The sequence below is a fragment of the Pelobates fuscus genome, chromosome 4, assembly GCF_036172605.1.
Source record: "Pelobates fuscus isolate aPelFus1 chromosome 4, aPelFus1.pri, whole genome shotgun sequence".
Taxonomy (NCBI): domain Eukaryota; kingdom Metazoa; phylum Chordata; class Amphibia; order Anura; family Pelobatidae; genus Pelobates; species Pelobates fuscus.
The window spans coordinates 91,327,318-91,346,988 of record NC_086320.1 but is presented as its reverse complement, the minus strand read 5'-3'; the positions used below and the strand labels follow the sequence as shown (position 1 = coordinate 91,346,988).

Sequence of the window (19,671 nt, the reverse complement as noted above, 5' to 3'; positions counted from 1 at the left end):
CTATTTATGATTAAAGCTCAATTAACGGAATAGGAGTTAAAGGGATCCTATAGTGCCAGGAAAACAAACCCCTCCCTCGGAGCTGAAGGGGTTAAAACCCCTTCAGCCACTTACCTGAATTCAGCGCTGGGTCAGGCTCTGACCCCGCAGGCAGGGGGATACCTAATGTGCATGAGAGGCAATGGCCGCGCGCACATTAGACCTTATTCAATGCTTTCCTATGAGGAAAATCTGACGCTGGAGGTCCGTGAGTAAGTCCAGCTTCAGATAACGGACCAGAAGTCTGTTTGGATTCCGGAAGCCCTCTAGTGGCTGTCTGTTAGACAGCCACAGAGGGCAGAATTAGAGATGCAATATAAAAATTACAGTTCTCCTGAACTGCAATGTTTAACATTGCAGCACTAAGTGCAAAAGGGTCAGAGCAGACAGACTACTTCAATTAGCTGAAGTGGTCTGGGTGCCTACAGTGTCGCTTTAAGATCTTCTAAAGTAAATACACTGTGCTATAAGATCTGATTGAAAAGGAAACTTTTTTTTCCCCATACACCCTGTGTAAGTCACAGCCAGGGCTGCATAAATAGAAATTAAGGTGATTTAACTCCTTAATGGCAGAGAATTGAGCATTGCAGCTGATATATACATAGAATGGCTTAAATAAGCTAAAGTTGTGTTGGCGCTTAGTGTGTCCCTCTCATATTTAGCAGGTACACACTATATGTTATTTAAGATAAATGCTTTATGCACACAGAAAGGATTTCAGATGGTTGTAAACCAATTGTCAGCTTACTAGCCAACACCTCCACCCTTAATGTTATATAAGAGCGCTTCATTTGTACAATATGCTCAGGGATGGACTGACAGCCTTCTGGGCCCCCGGACAAAATTTGAGCAGTGCCCTACGAAGACAAAATATTAAAGGAGCACTATCGTGCCAGGAAAACAAACTTGTTTTCCTGGCACAATAGGGTCATTGGGTTCCCCCAACCTGCTGGGCTGAAGGGGTTAAACTGTTTAAGAACAGTTTGACAACTTACCTGGGGTCTGCTGGAATATGAGGCTGTAGTAGGGCATAGGAGCAGTGGTGTGTGTGAGTGGTGCAGTGTGTGTGAAAGGTTCAGTGTGTGTGTGTGGGGGGGGGGGTGTAGTGAGTGAATGTGTAGGGTGTGTGGGGCAATGTGTGTATGGGGGCAATGTATGTGTAGCTGTGTGTGTGTGTGTGTTGGCAGTGTATGTGTGTGTGTGGGTCAATGTGTGTATGTCTATGGTGTGTGTGTGGGGGCAGTGTATGTGTGTGTGGGGGCAATGTGTGTATGGGGAGGGCAGTGTGTGTGGGGGCAATGTGAGTATGGGGAGCAGTGTGTGTGTGGGGCAATGTATATATGGGTAACCAGTGTATGTGTGTATATGGGTGGGCAGTGTATGCAGTGTGTGTATATACACACACACATATATATATACACATATATATATATGTATATATATATGGGTGGGCAGTGTATATATATATATATATATGGGGGGGCAGTGTGTATATATATATATATATATATATATATATATATATAGTGTGTGTATATATGGGTGGGCAGTATATATATATATGTGTGTGTGTGTATATATGGGTGGGCAGTGTATATATATATATATATGAGTGGGCAGTGTATGTGTGTGTAAATATATATATATATATATATATATATATATATATATATATATACACACACACACACACACACATACACTGCCCACCCATATATATATATACACATATATATGTGTATATATGTATGTGTGTGTGTGTGTGTGTATACACACACTGCATACACTGCCCACATACATATATATATATATATATATATATATATACACACACACACACGTGTATATATGGGTGGGCAGTGTGTATATATGGGTGGGCAGTGTATGTGTGTGTATATATATATATATATATATATATAGATTGTGTGTGTGGGCAGTGTATATATATATATATATATATATATATGGGTGGGCAGTGTGTATATATGTATGTGTGTGGGCAGTGTGTGTATATATATATATATGTATGTATGTATGTATGTGGGTGGGCAATGTATGTATGTATATGGGTGGGCAGTGTATGTGTATATGTGGGGGGCTGTGTATGTGTATATGGGGGGGCAGTGTGTGTATGGGGGGGCAGTGTGTGTATGGGGGGGCAGTGTGTGTATGGGGGGCAGTGTGTGTATGGGGGGCAGTGTGTGTATGGGGGGGCAGTGTGTGTATGGGGGGGCAGTGTGTGTATGGGGGGGGCGTGTGTGTATGGGGGGGGCGTGTGTATATGGGGGGGCGTGTGTATATGGGGGGGGCGTGTGTATATGGGGGGGGCGTGTGTATATGGGGGGGGCGTGTGTATATGGGGGGGCGTGTATGGGGGGGGGAGTGTGTATGGGGGGGCGTGTGTATGGGGGGGCGTGTGTATGGGGGGGGCGTGTGTATGGGGGGGGCGTGTGTATGGGGGGGGGGCAGTGTGTGTATGGGCCTGCTTACCTGTACAATGTGATGTTTTTCTCCCTCCATCTTCCTCAAGCAGCACTCTGGAGGCCAGGATCCTCTTCTCACTCTCCATCTCAGTGTGCTCCGTGTGAGAGGGAAGCAGGGGGTGTGATGTCACTTCCTGCCCCGCCTCCCATCCTCACACTGAGCACTGAGCACGGAGCACGGAGAGAGAGACCTGGCAGTGAGAGCTGGTATAATGCTGCCAGGTCTCTCACGGAGTGGAGTGGGGGGATAGATGGGTTGCAGGGGCCCTTGGAGTCATTATGGGCCCCTGCAACCTTCTTACAGCACTTTCTTTTGCATAACTTACTTCTGCTGTGGAGATCTTTGATCTCCACAGCAGAAGCATGACTGACTCGGGCCCTCGGTCCATGACCGAACTGCCCGACCTGTCAGTCCGCCCCTGAATATGCTATGTAATTGGATTGTGAACCTTGGCGTCCTTGTTTTCCTTCATGTCGTATGCTTACTCAGTCCTCATGGCTGTCTGATCCTAAATGTAATTAATGAAAAATAGTTTCACTGTGGATGCTTGTGTATCCCGCAATTGTGTTCGCTTTATGCAAATTGACCAATAAAAAAACGTATTAAAAGGAACACCATAGGGTCAGGAACATAAACATGTATACCTGACCGTATAGCATTAAAACCACTATCTAGATCCCCTGGTCTTACTTAAATATAGTAAAATCTTACGTGTATTCCAGTCTGGAGCTGCTGCCTCTGCCATCATCAGAAGTGGTGGTCTGAGCCAATCACAATGCTTCCCCATAGGATTGGCTGAGACTGTGAAGGAGGCAGAACAGGGGCAGAGCCAGCACAAGTCAAACACAGCCCTGGCCAATCAGCGTCTTCTCATAAAAATGGATTGAATCAATGCCGCTCTATGAGGATAGTTCAGTGTCTGCATGCAGAGGGTGGAGTCACTGAATGTTGTGATGCATACTAGGCAGAACTGCCCAAGGAAGCAACTCTACCAACCATCTGAGGAGTGGCCAGTGAAGTTATCACTAGGCTGTAATGTAAACACTGCATTTTCTATGAAAAGAGCCTGAAGGTAATGATTCTACTCACCAGAACAAATTCAATAAGCTGTAGTTGTTCTGGTGACTATATAGTGTCCCTTTAACAAAAAAACACAAAAAAAAAAAACACCACCACCTTAACTATAACTCTTAAGTCTGTTGGTGTATTATTGGTGCAAACATTGAAATACTCCAGTATGGGGGGAGAATGTAAAGAAGGGAACTTATTGTTAAAACTAAAATAAATAAGTATGGTAACTTATCATGCAGTTGAGTATAGATGAAGTGTGCCTTTCATAAACAAATAGCTTTAAAATAATGTTCTTGTGTTGCACTTGGCCAAAGTTTACATGCCATGGAATGAAAAATGAAGCCAATGCAAAATAAGGACTGCTGTATTAAGGAAGCGTTTTCCTGTATGGAAAATTATTACATTAACATTACATCCAGTAGACAGACTGGAGAAGGAGGGTGATTGAGTGTTAACTTTAGGGACATAGAGTGTTAGTAATACAAAATCTGTATTCCTAACGCTATAGTCTCACAATCCCTACTTATGTTTAGTCCCCAATTACAAAACAGAAAAAATAATAATAAATTACTCACCTTTTATCTGGTGCCAAGACTCCCTCGGCGCTGCTGTCCACTCCTCCCATGAATTCACTCTGGAGGCATGCCTTCACAATGACTGTCCAATCCAATGCTCCTCATAGAGGGGACTGTCAGCGCATGTTCTGTCTGCCAGTGATTCTTTATGGCATGCAGTGAAAGCACTGCAGATGTGCAAGACATGTTACAGTAGATTTCCAGCTCTACTATACAGAGGGCTTAGAGGCTTGGCTTTAAGTCACACTTCTAATTATTAAAATAACAAGTTCCGCCAAAACATTTTAACAATCAGATTAAGTTGTTACAGTAAATACAGTGTTCCTTCTACATATACATTTCTGTCCTCACACACATTTTACATATATAATTTGCCATTCAACTAGCACAGAATTAGTCATAAATACATAGACACAGAGGAAGACAGAAGATTGCCGTTAAAGTCACCAAGCTCCTTGGTGGCTGGTTTTGTAACCAGCAGGGGGTTTTTGGATATTAATTGTACTCACTGCATGTATCTGCAATAACTCACATGGGCAAATAGACACCCCCCCACGCCCCAAAACCTGTAATCCTGCATGTAAAACAAAGTACAAGACGGTAAGAAGAAAACATGTGAAGACAAGAATTACATTTGGAAGAAATCTTGCCACAAGGGTGTAGAGATCTGAAGCAACCTTGGATGATTTTTTGTAGCCTGGCAGTGGACATCGAAGGACTGAACAAGAAGAATTCCACTGTGAAAGGTTTCTTCCTACTCTTATACACCAATGCAGTGCCAAACAATCCAAGTAGCAGATACTGGTTAAGGTTATCTACTAGAAAAGGAATGGAATAAAAACACAAAAGGAAACCTACCACAAAACATAAATCTCTCATATTGCACAACATTTAGCCAATTATATAAATTGTGTTTAGCAAGGGTTATTTTTTTTCCATATGAATTTAAATTATATAAATATCATACTTAAAAAGGAATTTGACAGATCCCGTTCGATGCACACCTGCTGGTTGTCAAGTAGTTGTTTCAGATTCTGATCTTAACCGGTCCCGTTAGCACTTCGTGGAGGAGACCAAACGCTAGAACTTTCCATTTTTGTAGGTCTACAAAGAAAAGAACAAATTGATTAATCCAAAGTACTATTAAACAATGTTATAGCATATATTTAGCCAAATAGCAAACACTCAAATTATTATATTACTAAACGCATGATTAACTTTTTCTTTTCCCCCTTTACTGCATGGTCAGCGATTTTAATAAAATATTCACAATATACACCTGTATGGAGAAACAAAGCTACTAAGCAGATAATGACTGTGGTGTCAGAAGTAAATGGAGATGTGACACACTGTTGTATTCATTTTCCAATTTCTAAATAGGAACAAAAAGGACCACAAACACCAACAACACTGTGGAATGTTGATATGGAAAAAGATGTGCCAGACTTTTAAAGTAATAAACAAACATTATGGAATTAAATGCTTAAACCCTTCATACAGATGACAGCTCTTTGTCGCCATCCACAGTTTTTCTGAAATGCAGAGGATGGCACCATGTAATTCTCCATATTTAAACCTATGTAATGTTTAACAACGAGGGATCAAATATCCCTCCTCATTATACTAATGATCATCATCATGCAGTACACAACTCATTATGCATGGGTGTGTTTGCATGTGGCAAGGGGTGTCCTCTTCTAATGCCTGGACCAACTCTCCTCCTCTGCACCACCTAGATGGTTGTTGAAGTAGTTTAACACAGCTAACAATCTCTTATGTAAAACCAATTCAAGCTTGCAGGTAGTATGGATACGAGGCGATTATATAAGAGAAAGCTGTAGTATGAACAATGGGATGGAATGGATTTGGGCATCAACCGTGATTAATATGAACTGAGGGAGCAGCTGGATGATAAATGTTGGTCTGGAGCAGGTGCAGTGACTAGTCCGGCAAAGGGCCGAGGAAAGCAGTGGCTAGTGTGTGAAGGAAGAAGCTCATTCTACATGGGTGAATGAATCCAGGTCTCAGGATCATTGAACGCATACTTTAGATGAATGAGAGATTTACAAGGCAAGTGGACAGAGGAATAAAAGTTACCACCTAGGCTGGACTTCATGTCCATTTTTAAAGATGGCCGGAGATAAAAATTAAAAAGTACCCCAGCTTCCAACAGAAAAAAAATACAAAATAACAACAACACAGCATCCTAAAGTTACCAGTCATCCGCCCTAGAGGTTGCGAAAGCTCTCTACCATTTCAGGTGCATCCCCTTCCTCCCCCTCATAGTTCGTAAACCATTCTTCTCCTCTATTGTACCCGGAGCACATGCATTTGTTTTAAATGCAACCCACACTCAAACTGCCAATGGTTCTGTCCAGAAATCTCTTCCAGCCTCCTTCCCACCTGTAGCCAGAGGTACAGAATGCACGTGCTCAATTTACACTTGCCCACTGTGAGAGAGTATGGACATTTTGAGACATGCTTTAATAATAATCATTTAGCTGGAAGAAATAGCAATTAAAAAAAAAATTTTTTAAAGAGTTACTGATGCAGTCTAGCTATTATGACCATATTAGCAGAGCTTTAGTTTTGTTGTACAGAATTTGTGGCAAAATAGTAGTAGATGACAGAACAAAATATTCCCAATCACATACAAAATGAGGTAATGTGATAGCAGCAATTTATCTATAAAAGGTATCCAGAAAATTATAAATAGTAAGAAGGATGTCTAGTATAGCGTGCACACACACACACACACACATTATATATAGCAGTGATTAATAATAATAATAATAATAATAAATAAAATCTCTAGCACATCTATGTTTTATATTAAGGGCTCCAATGCTTGCCATAATGAATCATTGGGTTAGACAGAAAAACACTACCTTCGAAACTTTGCTGGATAAAAACAAAACCTATATCTAATGACACACACATAACAGGTGGAATTTAATACATTTCCAGGTACAAATCATCCGTGATGGATATATCTAGAAAATGGTTTTACATAAAATACATGAAGATTTTACTTGCTTCCACATAAGTTCTACACTTAAAAAGACCATTGATAACATTAGCAGTCATAACAGTATTGTTTCAGAAAATGTCCTGTGAGTTTACTCCAAAGTTGTGGAGCTTTTTAAGTAAAGACTTCATGATCTGCTTCTTTGTTGCAATGTACTATAAAGTCCTAGAAGTGGCCTATTCTTTAGAGAAGCTTAGCAGAAATGTGGTTATGTACCAGGCAAGAAGAGGATTTACGATTTGCCTGGTTAAATTAATAAGTAAAAAAAAAACAAACAAAAAAAACACACATGTTCACAGAATGAGCAACATGGTTGTACTACACTTTTATTGCTAGTCAATAAGTAAGTGAAATATTGGCCAACTGAAAAACATTTGATCATTTCTATTGAGGTTAAATTACCGCCCAGCACTAATAAAAACTCCAAAAACAACAAACTGATCAACATTACATACTGAAGAATCACGAAGTACTAATTGTGAAAGGACACATGGTGTACCCCTTTTTACACAGTAAAAGTTTCACTTATTTCGAGCGCTGTGTCTAAAATTCATTGGCAGAGGCATATTGAAAATTATGCACATATCTGCCACACTCAAACCCCTCACCCAAAATAAAGGGAGCCATGCAGGGAAAAAATTATAGTCTTTACGAATGTAAGAAAATAAAAAAAATAAAAACACCCATTTTCGGAAAGATATTATGAGAATCAATCCTACCACATCCAACTACTAAAACTCATCTCTGCAAACATTGCAGTTATTAATCGCCCCCTGGTTTCCATCTTCTCCTTCTTGACCACTTTGGTGCCTGCCTCCCTACTTCCTTTCCTCTAATATTCCATTTCTAATTCTTCAGGACTTCAACATTCCCATTAACCCACTCTTGACCTCTGTAGCCTCTAATCCCTTTTCAATTACTTCCTCCCTTGGGCTATCGCAGTGGGCTAATTCTCCCACGCATGTAGCTGGCAATACCCTTGATCTCATTTTTCCAGATGAACGCATAATCTCTAAGCTCCGTAACATTCCATTCCATTCCCTCTCTCAGATCACCACCTCTTATTTGCTCGAAAGCCCCCTCACCCACCACTCTCAGCCTAACCTCCCTAAACTCAGGAGGAACCTGAAATCTTTTGACCTCCAACAGCTTTCAGATAATGTTCATTCTCAACTCTTACTATCCTTACCACGGCCCCGTACGCTGCAGCCCTTCTCCAAACCTACAACTCAAGGAGGATGCACACCAAGTCAAACAGCTACTTGCAGAGATGCTCACATTCAGCTAAACGCGGCTGGAGGAAGACTTGCACCTTTGTCAGAGTTTCTCTATTATAAATTCATCTTGCGTTCGTACAGTGCAGCCCTCACCCTTGCTACACAATCATATTTTTCATCTCATTAGCTCATTTTACCACAATCCCAGGCATCTCTTTGATCCCTTCAATTCTCTTTTTCATCCTGCTGTGGTCACACCCCAAACTAACCTTCCAAAGCCAATAGCTTCCCGTGCTACTTTGCAGACAATATTGAACTAAGGCAAGACTTCTCTCTCCTTTGCTCCTCTCTCTCGCAACCGCATTTGAACCTTACCTTTCCTACCCTTCAGACCTTTTTCCTACTTGCTGAACAAGAGGTGGCTGCACTTCTTCTTTCCTCTTGCCCCATCACTTGCCTGCTTAATCCTGTCCAGTCTCACCATATCAGATCTCTCCTTGTCTTTACGAATATCTTCAACTCCTCTCTTTCTTCTGGCATCGTCCCTGCTCCCCTTAAACATGCTACTGTAGGACCAGTCTTCAAAAAAGCCATCTCTTGATTCATCTTCCCATATCCCATCTCCCGTTTTCCTCAAAGCTTCTGTAAAGACTTGTCTAACAGTATGGCTTACTATCTTAATTCCAACTCTCTCCTCGACTCTCTTCAATCTGGCTTCTGCCCCCTCCACTCTACTGGAGACCGCTCTGATTAAAGCTACAAATTATCTAATGGCAGCTAAATCCAAAGGCCACTACTCAATACTATTTCTTCTTGCCCTCTCTGTTGATCATGTTCTCTTTCTCCAAACTCTTCAATCACTTGATCCCTGTGACACTGTTCTCTCATGGACTTCATCCTCTCTCACAATGTTCATTCAGGGTCACCTTTTCTAATAATACCACCTACCCTCGTCCTGCCTTGGTTGGAGTCCCCCAAGGCTCTGTTTTCGGTCCTCTTCTGTTTTCTTTTTATACTGCCCCTTTTGTTAAACGTAGTACTTTGTGTGAAATCTGCTACCACCTGTCCGCTGATGATACCCAGATACATCTCTCTTCCACAGATCTCTCCCCAACGTCCTACAAGGTGCTACCACTTGCCTTTCTTCCATCTCTGATTGGATGCCGTCCTGCGTTCTGAAACTCAATCCCTCTAAAACAGAACTTCTTATCTTTCCTCCGCTTTCATTCTCCCTTCAAGTTGATGGCACCAGCATTTGTCCATCCTTGCACGCTCACTGAATTGGTGTTATCTTTGACTCTGGCCTCACGTCCAGTTTGCTGCAAAATCTGGTCAATTCCACCATAAAATCATTGCCCACATCCGTCCAGTGGATACATAGAGGGTCATAAGAATGGTGTCCATTTTCTATCAAACCTGTGTCTTATCTGCACTCATGTTGCTATAACCCCTGTATCACAACTCCACTTTAAATTCTATGTGTGGTCTTTGCTCAGAAATTCTTTACACTTGAGTAAGGGAGGTTCTCCCGAAATCTTGTCATTACAATATTGTTAGTCCAATAAAAAAAAGGTATTAAAATTTGTATCCTGTAATACCTTTTTTATTGGACTAACAGAATATTGTAATGACAAGCTTTCGGGAGAACCTCCCTTTCTCAAATCTAAAGCATTTCTGAGCAAGACGACACATAGAATATAAAGTTGAGTTGTGATACAGGGGTTAAAGCGACATGATTGCAGATAAGACACAGTATTGATAAAAAATGGAGACCATTTGTGGCTGAAACCAGCCAAAGCGTATATATTTGATTCTGTAACAAAACACCATAGAACCTGTACACGGGGGGCATCATGTACTTGTGGGACATAACAGTCTACAAATGTCTATTTTCTTGTAGTAAAAGCCAATACTGCATTGCCATACAGAACTTAAAAAAAAATACATTAAAAAAAAAAAAAAAAAAAAACTCATTTTCTTTAGATTTTATTCATATTAAATTAGGTTTCTCACACACACACACACTTCTCCCAACCAAACCATATATAGGAAGTGTGGGTGCACTTAATGTATAATTTAACAATTTCTAATATTAAGTATAAGCAATATTTATTAATTTAGCAATATTAGAAAAACATCATAAGGCTGATTTTAATCCTTTATTACTTTCCGAGATAAATAGCATCAGAGCCAAGATTACAGAGAAAACGTATGATAGGATAAACAGGTCTATACAAAATTTAAAGGGACACTATAGTCACCTGAACAACTTTAGCTTAATGAAGCAGTTTTGGTGTATAGAACATGCCCCTGCAGCCTCACTGCTCAATCCTCTGCCATTTAGGAGTTAAATCCCTTTGTTTATGAACCCTAGTCACACCTCCCTGCATGCGACTTGCACAGCCTTCCCGAAACACTTCCTGTAAAGAGATCCCTATTTAGGCTTTTTTTTATTGCAAGTTCTGTTTAATTAAGATTTTCTTATCCCCTGCTATGTTAATAGCTTGCTAGACCCTGCAAGAGCCTCCTGTATGTGATTAAAGTTCAATTTAGAGATTGAGATACAATTATTTAAGGTAAATTACATCTGTTTGAAAGTGAAACCAGTTTTTTTTTTTTCATGCAGGCTCTGTCAGTCATAGCCAGTGGAGGTGGGGCTAGGGCTGCATAATCAGAAACAAAGTGATTTAACTCCTAAATAACAGTGAATTGAGCAGTGAAATTGCAGGGGAATGATCTATACACTAAAATAGTTTTATTTCGCTAAAGTAATTTAGGTGACTATAGTGTTCCTTTAAGACAGAAATGGTATCACTCTAATAACAGAACAGATGAGGCTCTAACAAATAAACTTAACAGTAAAAATAATTCACAGATAGTTAAGATTTTTTTTTATAGCTACCAAGAAACTTCTGACTCCAGCTAAAATCGGTAGCACATTTGGGGAGTATTATAGGACACTGTATAACATTGATCATAATTTATCTATGGACGAACTCTAACTATTCCTGAGAAAGCTTAATTACCAACTTGGATTTTCTTAATAGGCCATTCACATTATTCAAAATTAGAGAGACTATTAAAAGATTGAAGACAGGAAAAGCCTCAGGCGCAGATGGGGTTTCAACTTTATGTTTTCAAAAACTAGAGGCAATAGTCTCCCCCATTCTGTTTAGAGCCTTTAATTTTATTAGGAGAACTAAAACAATTCCAAAGGAGATGTTGCAAGCTTCCACAGTACCAATTCTCAAGCCAGGAAAAGATCCTACCCAAATAGCCAACTATAGACCCATCTCCTTGATAAATTAAGATATCAAGATCTATTCAAAAATGTTGGCCAATAGGCTCAAACGGGTCACTACAGGAACCCTACAAAGGGATCAATTTGGGTTTTTGAAAACAGGAGCACATCAGACAACATAAGAAATGTGAAAAACTTGATTCACAAAGTTGGCGTACAAAAAAAAAAAAATCTAGTACGGTTTTGATGGCCCTTGATGCCGAAAAGGCTTTAGACCGTGTGAGTTGGAGATATGTGGGGGCGGTATTGGAGGCTTTCGGCATTATGGGTTCATTTGGGGACAGTGTAATGGCTCTTTATACGGTCCACTCTGCAAGAGTTTCTATTTTTTTGTTCCATTCAGACTAGTTTAGTATAAATAATGAAACACGGCAGGGTTGCCCTTTGGTTACCTTGCTTTATATTTTAACAATAGAATCATTGGCAGTCCTCAGACAGGCGAAGATCATCAAGTGAATTATGCTTAAAGGACCACTATAGGCACCCAGACCACTTCAGCTTAATAAAGTGGTCTGGGTGCCTGGTCCAGCTAGGTTTAACCCTTTTTTGTATAAACATAGCAGTTTCAGAGAAACTGCTATGTTTATATTAGGGTTAATCAAGCCTCTAGTGGCTGTCTCGTTGACAGCCGCTAGAGACTCTTCCGCGCTTTTCACTGTGAAAATCACAGTGAGAAGACGCCAGCGTCCATAGGAAAGCATTGTGAATGCTTTCCTATGAGACTGGCTGAATGCGCGCGCGGCTCTTGCCGCGCATGCACATTCAACCGAGGAGAAGGAGAGGAGGCGGATAGGAGAAGAGTGCACCGCCCGGCGCTATAGAAAGGTGTAAGTTTAACCCCTTCCACCTCCTAGAGCCCGGTGGGCCCAGAGGGTGGGGGCACCCTCAGGGCACTATAGTGCCAGGAAAAAGAGTATGTTTTCCTGGCACTATAGTGGTCCTTTAACTCAATAGATAAGGTTACACTGTATGCTGATGATGTGCTCCTGTCCCTAACAGACCCCATAGAATCCAGAAGTTTTTAGATCAATACAGGAGTTTGGTAAATTGTCTGGTTGTAAGGTTAACGTAAATTAGACCAAGATCTTGTTTAAACATGTCCCTGAGACCGACTTTTTTATTTAACTGGGATGCGACTAGAATCGATTACCTGGGAATAAAATTGATGTTAGATCTTAACGAAATGCCATGAATTAACTATAATGACCTATTAGATATTAGAAAATCCTTCACAAAGTGGAAAGGGTTGGAGGTTAATCTTTTTAGAAATATCTCCCTAGATGTGGATTCCCAAACGTTATTAAAATTTCAGAAAGCAGTCTCCGGATATATTTGGCAGGGAGGGAAACCCAGGATTTCAATAAGCACCCTTCAAAAAACTCCTAGAGAAGGCGGCACAGCCTTCCCAGACATCCTCACATTATATAATGCCAGTAAACTGGGCCATCTCCTGGCATGTGATGCATTCATCCTCTTCTAGACCTCTTTGGCTGGAGATAGAGAAATCTGACATCAGGTGTATTGAACCCTATTATCTTTTGGGGTGTAATGGGAGATTCTATAAGAATTTAAGGATTAATCTAATAATTAAAAGAATGTGGAACACGACCAAGAAATCTAAAAAAAAAAAAAAGGCTTAACTTCCAAAATCAGATTTTACTGTCCACTAAGGTAGCTTGTTTAGAGCTCTTGATTGGAGATATTGATTTGCGGGTATGGAAGCAACATAATATTATGGACGTGTCTTGTCTGACAAGTTATGGTTTTAGCTTTCCATTCATACAGCTACAAACTAAATTCGGTCTCTACTCTACTCTATGAATATTTAGTTATTTAAGAGTAAAGAATTTTCTGGCAATAGGAAGACCATAGACAACCAACTTTTGGTACAGATTGAAAAAGAATCTGCCTGGAGCAAATTGGAACGTGACCTAGGGGACGTATATACCCGAGAGGACCAGGTTACCGGGCATAATCCTGGTTAAATAAAATATATACTTTTAAAAAGTTTGTTAGAAGCTCACTATAAGTTCATACATAGAGGATATCTGGTTCTGACAAGACTCTGTAAGATCCATCCTCAGTTTTCATCATTATGTTGGCGATATGGAAAGGAGAGGGGATCATTAATGCACATATGGTAGGAGTGCAAGGATTTGAAATCTACAAAAGATAGATCACACGACCTCTTGAGTTTTTTTTTTTATATTTGACTTTCCGTTATCTTTGTAGATGTTTCTTTTTCATATTCACCTACCAAAGTGTAATACATACCAGAAAATATTGCTGATACATATATTAACCCCTTAAGGACACGTGACATGTGTGACAGGTCATGATTCCCTTTTATTCCAGAAGTTTGGTCCTCAAGGGGTTAATTACTATAAAGAGATGTATTGCAAGGAATTGGAAGAAATTTGCGGTTTTGTTTTGGTCAGAACTTGTTCAATTGCCTCTGTCCTTAAAGGCACACATTAGTAACAAAATTAGCTTAAAAAAGCAGTTTGGGTATAGAGATCATGTCCCTGTAGTCTGACTGATCACTTCTCTGTAATTTAGGAGTTACTTTTCTGTTTATGCAGCCCTAGTCACACCACACCTGGCTGTGACTCACACGGCCTGCATGAAAAAAAATGGTTTTATTCTGAATCAGATGTTAACTTGCTTTAGAACATTTTATTTCATGCTCTGTAAATTAAACTGTAAACACATACAGGAGGCTCCTGCTGAGTCTCAATGGCTATTAACAGTGCAGGACATGAAAAATTCTAAATTAACCCCTTAAGGACACATGACATGTCACGATTCCCTTTTATTCCAGAAGTTTGGTCCTTAAAGGGTTAAACAGAATGTGCAATCAAGGAAATGTAAACATTAGATCTCATGCTAAAGGAAGTGTTTAGGAAGGCTATGCAAGTACCCTGCAGGGAAGTGTGACTAGGGCTGCATTAACAAAGTGATTTAACTCATAAATGACAGAGATATGAGCAGTGAGACTGCAGAGGCATTAAATATACATTAGAACTGCTTCATGAAGTCAAAGTTATTTTGGCGACTATAGTATACCTGTTTTTGTATGCAATAAATTTAAATTGCATGGTCTTCGTAGAGTATTTTTGATATAAGAAAAAAATAACACTTTACAAAACTCAAATTTAAAGAGCCTTTTCTCAATCATTAAGAAACATATCAATCTAAAGGAAACTTATTTCATCTACATTCACGTAGGAATAACATTTTTAAAGTTTATGTAAATTCCTAAAAAAGCGCATGAACACAAGGCATAGTTGCAACAAGAAACTGTACCATTAAAGGGACACTTTAGTCACCAGAACAACTACAGCTTATTGAATTTGCTCTGGTGAGTAGAATCATTACCTTCAGGCTTTTTGCTGTAAACACTGTCTTTTCATAGAAAATGCAGTATTTACATTACAGCCTAGTGAGAACTTCACTGGCCACTCCTCAGATGGTTGGTAGAGTTGCTTCCTGTGTCGTGGCTGCCTAAAATGCATCCAAACATTCAGTGTCTCCACCCTCTGCATGCAGACACTGAACTTTCTTCATAGAGATTCATTGATTCAATAAATCTCTATGAGGAGATGCTGATTGGCCAGGGCTGTGCTTGGCTTGTGCTGGCTCTGCCAATGATCTGCCTTGTTGCCAGTCTCAGCCAATCCTATGGGGAAGCATTGTGATTGGATCAGGCTACCACTTCTGATGATGTCAGCAGACTGCTTGTTTTTTCTGAGACAAACTGCATGCAGAGTTACAGCTTCAAGCTTGAATACAGTAAGATTTTGTTATATTTATGGAGGCATGAGGGGCCCAGGGGGACTAGATGGTGGTTTAAACACTATACGGTCAGGAATACATGTTTGTGTTCCTGGCCCTATAGTGATCCTTTAAGTTTAGGCAGATATAAAAGGGAAAAAAAAATACTTGCTGTTTTCAGTGTGCATAGATCCCTTATCACAGTCATAGCTACAATCCACTACATTTGTCCTAAAGACAGATACCGTTGAGTGGTTGTGGTGTGTGTGCGTGCATGCATGCGGTCAGCATAACTTAAAGGGACACTATAGTCATCACAACTTTAGCTTAATGAAGCAGTTTGTGTATATATAGTGCCTCTGAAGTCTCACTGCTCAATTTTCTGCCATTTAGGAGTAAAATCACTTTTGTTTCTGTTTATGCAGCCCAAGGAACACCTCCCCTGACTGTGACCGGCACAGCCTGCATAAAAGCATAATGCTGTCATTTTCAATCACGCTAGCTTACTTTAAAAGTTCTTATCTCCTGCTCTGTATATTGATCTAGTGTCCCTTTAACCCCTTAAGGACACATGACATGTGAGACATGTCATGATTCCCTTTTATTCCAGAAGTTTGGTCCTTAAGGGGTTAAAGAGAGAAATAAACCCTGGCAAACCAAATTAACTGTACATGGTGAAATACAGTTTTGGAAAAAGAAGGGAAGCTATGGTCTAAACTTGTTTTAACACATGGTTAGCCCATGGATACAATTTGTCAGAAGGTAAGTGGTAGTAATGGAAAATGTTTTTCACTTTAGCAACAGACTATTTTCATGCAAATATAACCGGTGCATTTTTGTAGATTTTCTGCCTGAAGGGTCCCTTTAAATAAATGTGTTTAGGCTTTATTTTTTTTTTTTTTTTTTTTTTTTTACTGCATGGTCCTTTGTTAAGTTTTTATGGTGTAGTTTTAAACGTTGCCGTTTTCAGAATTCTAACAAATAAGAATATAGCAGGGTTACTAGACTGCATTCTGCTAATTTCACTTTGTAGCAGTAATGTGTGTATTTTATATATAAAAAAATAAATCTCATCTGTCAACAAATTAATTTATGGATACACAAAGGGCAATCGGTTATATGCATTAGGAATATGTAAGGAAAAGATGTATAAGAGAACGAGAACGACACAAAAAAGGAAGCAGGATGGGGGTCGTGACTGCTTTTCGAAAAGTTGGATGTTATTAGCAGCCTGTTGGTGGGGAGTTCCAGACCCTTGCTTCATGTAACAATGATTAGCTTCCTCTATCATGGTAATTAAAGGGACACTATAGTCACCTGAACAACTACAGCTTATTGAATTTGTTCTGGTGAGTAGAATCATCCCCTTCAGGCTTTTTTGCTGTCAACATGGTCTTTTCAGAGAAAATGCAGTTTATACATTACAGCCTAGTGAGAACTTCACTGGCCACTCCTCAGACAGCTGCTAGAGGTGCTTCCTTGGGCAGTGCTGCCTATTATGCATCACAACATTCAGTGTCTCCACCCTCTGCATGCAGACACAGAACTTTCATAATAGAGATGCATTGATTCAATTAATCTCTATGAGAAGACGCTGATTGGCCAGGGCTGTGTTTGACTTGTGCTTGCTCTGCCCCTGATCTGCCTCCTTGACAGTCTCAGCCAATCCTACGAGGAAGCATTGTGATTGGCTCAGACCACCACTTCTGATCCTTGATGCCAGCACTGGCTTTGGACCACATGCAGTTCAGAGGCAATAAGGCAGCAGCTCCAGACTTTAATACAAGTATGATTTTTTCTATTTTTAGGGAGGCAACAGGGGGACTAGATAGTGGTTGTAACACTATATGGTCAGGAATACATGTTTGTTTTCCTGACCCTCTAGTATTCCTTTAACTAAAGTGAAAATTTGAGATGAATTCAAAGTAAATTTCAAACAAAAGGGATACTATAGGCATCAAAACAAATTTGTTATAATGAAACAGTTTGGGTGTATAGAGCAAGTCCCTGCATTCTCATTGCTCAATTCTCTGCCATTTAGCAAATAAATAACTTCTGTTTATGCAGCCCTAGCCACAACTCTGCTGGCTAAGACTCACAGTTTGCATGAAAAAAAAAATGGTACTATTTTCAATCAGATTTTAACTTGCTTTAGACGTTTTTATCCCCCACTTTGTAAATTGAATTTTATTTACACACAAGAGGCTACTGCAGGGTCTGGCAAGCTATTAACACAGTGTAGGAGAGGAGAAATAAATTAAAGAGAATTTGCAATAAGGAATTACTCTTTACAGGGAGTGTTTAGGAAGGCTGTGTAAGTCAATCAGTAAAGTGTGTCTATGGCTGCAAAAATTAAGTGACTTTTCAATGGCAAAGAATTGAGCAGTGAGACTTCAGGTGCATGATCTACACATCAAAACTAAGCTAAAGTTGTGCATATAGTATTTTAAAAGATCTAATTAGCCAAACTGGAAAATTTCTCCAAGTCAGCTAAGCTTTCCAGTCAGCTACTTTGGCCTTAAGTTTGAAATTCACCTTGAATTCTGTTTTTGTCCTATTCTACTTCAGTCACTTTGTCCTGGTAGCCTAAGTCAATCAAGCTGGCCTTTAAAAGAAAGCCTCTCAATACAGTTATTGACTGTTGTTGCATCCCTATAAAGACCTTGTCATCCTGCCAGTACAAACTGCATATCTTGTCAATGGGGAACTCACACCCTACACTCACTGTTAGAACAAGGCCTCTTATTGCATACATTGGAATCCCTTTTAAAAGCAATGAGGAAAAAAAATAAATGTGTGTATATATACACACACACACACACACTTATTTTGCATGCCAATATGAACCCTTCAATTACTGAGATTTTAATATCAACAACAAAAGTGGTCACATCGCCACACACCATGTGCATCTGGCTTCCATCTTAGTGGAAGGGAAGCACACATAAGCCTTCGGTAACAAACTTTCCATTGGTTCTTTCTCCAGGATATAGAAACAATCCATAAAAACCCAGAAGCAGACTGTCTTCTACAGAGTCTCTAATAACATTTTTAAATATAAAATGCAGATAAATATTAACTAGATCAAAATAATCAATTTGGTAATTTAATATAACATTTGCAGCATACAAGCGAATGATATTAAGCTGTAGGGAACTTGGCGTGTCTGTTGGTGCCGGACATGGTGGTTCCTGGATCTCAGAATCTGCTGGTCTCTTGCACATCTAGAGTACAGCAATAATCTTTGAATGAATACTTTATTAATGAAAAAGAGAAAAAACTAAACAAAACAAAAAATCCAAACACATTACATAGATTTTCATGCAGACTCCTCAATTTTTAGAGGTCTGCCCCAGAATTATTCTTTATACATAACTCCAATAGTGCCGAGCACGGGTACATCATGGCAGCTGGGTACCGGTTAGCCAAGAAAAGGAAGATGACAAATTGTAGTATGCATGTTGATCCAAAGCAGATACATGAAGAGTTTAAGAAAAATAATAGTAAATTAATGTTGCCTGCACTGGTAAATCCATCGCTGCGTCAAGAATAAATCTGCTACAAAATGTACAAGTTGTATGAATACATTGGTCTACTTTCTCCTGTATATGTGGTACATGTATGGTTTTCCTGGCACATATTACTAAATGATCAAGTGCATATGCACTTGCAGGTGTTGCTTCTTCTAATAACATAGTTAATCTGTTGCAGGTCACATGACTCTTCCAAGTTCTCCCATTTACTTTACAGGGTGTAAATCAATTAATCTTTATGGCAACAATGAGCAATTATTAAATTAGATATATTATGCTTGTTGTAAAACTCTGAATGTGTGAAATACAAATAGATGATATTTATATCTCCCTACTGTTAAAATACTGTTGGTGTGGACAAATTTAGCAATTTTACATTAGTATGTACCAAATGTTTTCTGTTAATTAGGGTTTAGGAATGTTGGACTCTCTTGTTAGGCAGAACCACTATACTGCTTTATACAAGAGTATCCTTCTCAGGGCTAAGCAAATCCTCCCAGGATGGAGCAGGGGATACAGGAGGAGCCCTGATGCAGCCAATAAGGCGTTGGGTATCGGCTTCTCCATTGTCAATGTGGAGCTGGTCACATGACATGCTCTCCCTATAAATTGTCAAGCACTGCACTTTGTTGTTCTAGTGTTTTCCACC

At 39.7% G+C, this 19,671-nt stretch overlaps 1 protein-coding gene across 1 annotated transcript in view; it reads right to left on the bottom strand.

Annotated features, from left to right (window-relative positions):
- The window catches only part of PLAG1 (PLAG1 zinc finger), a 51,654-nt gene that overhangs the window by 21,246 nt on the left and 10,737 nt on the right, over positions 1 to 19,671 (bottom strand). The window contains exon 2 of the mRNA XM_063451379.1: positions 5,174 to 5,273. The gene's annotated coding sequence lies outside the window, so the exon portion shown is untranslated. The remainder of the gene's footprint in view (positions 1 to 5,173; positions 5,274 to 19,671) is intronic.